The sequence below is a fragment of the Elephantulus edwardii genome, unplaced genomic scaffold, assembly GCF_000299155.1.
Source record: "Elephantulus edwardii isolate Elephantulus edwardi_28Jun2011 unplaced genomic scaffold, EleEdw1.0 scaffold00040, whole genome shotgun sequence".
Taxonomy (NCBI): Eukaryota; Metazoa; Chordata; class Mammalia; order Macroscelidea; family Macroscelididae; genus Elephantulus; species Elephantulus edwardii.
The window spans coordinates 14494793-14495340 of NW_006399790.1; positions in this window are offsets into that span (position 1 = coordinate 14494793).

Sequence of the window (548 nt, forward strand, 5' to 3'; positions counted from 1 at the left end):
TCAAGAGTGTTGACTGTGGAACCAAGCAAACTAAAGCTGTGAACAATCTCAATCTCTTCACCATCTATCCTGATGCTGCCAATTGGCTTGGCCCAGTGGTGAGAATCTTTGTCTAAGAAGACATTGAGCCTCAATCCATATTGGAGGCTGCGTATTGACCCTCTGCAGCAAGTACTTCAGGTCTTCCTCACTTTCTGCAAGCAGGGTTGTGTTGTCTGCATATTGCAGATTGTTGATAGATCTTCCAGCAATCTTGACCCCACATTCCTCCTCATAGAGCCCAGCCTCCTGGATAATCTGGTCTGCATATAGGTTGAAAAGGTATGGAGACAGAACCCATCCCTGGTGCATGCCCTTCCCAATTTTGAACATGCAGTGTTTCCTTGCTCTGTTCTGACGACTGCCTCTTGGTCCAAGTATAGGTTTCTCATTAGCACGATCAAGTATTCTGGCATTCCCATTCTTCTCAGAGTCAGCCACAGTTTGTTATGATCCACACAGTCAAACGCCTTTGCATAGTCAATGAAACACAGATAGACATTCCTCTG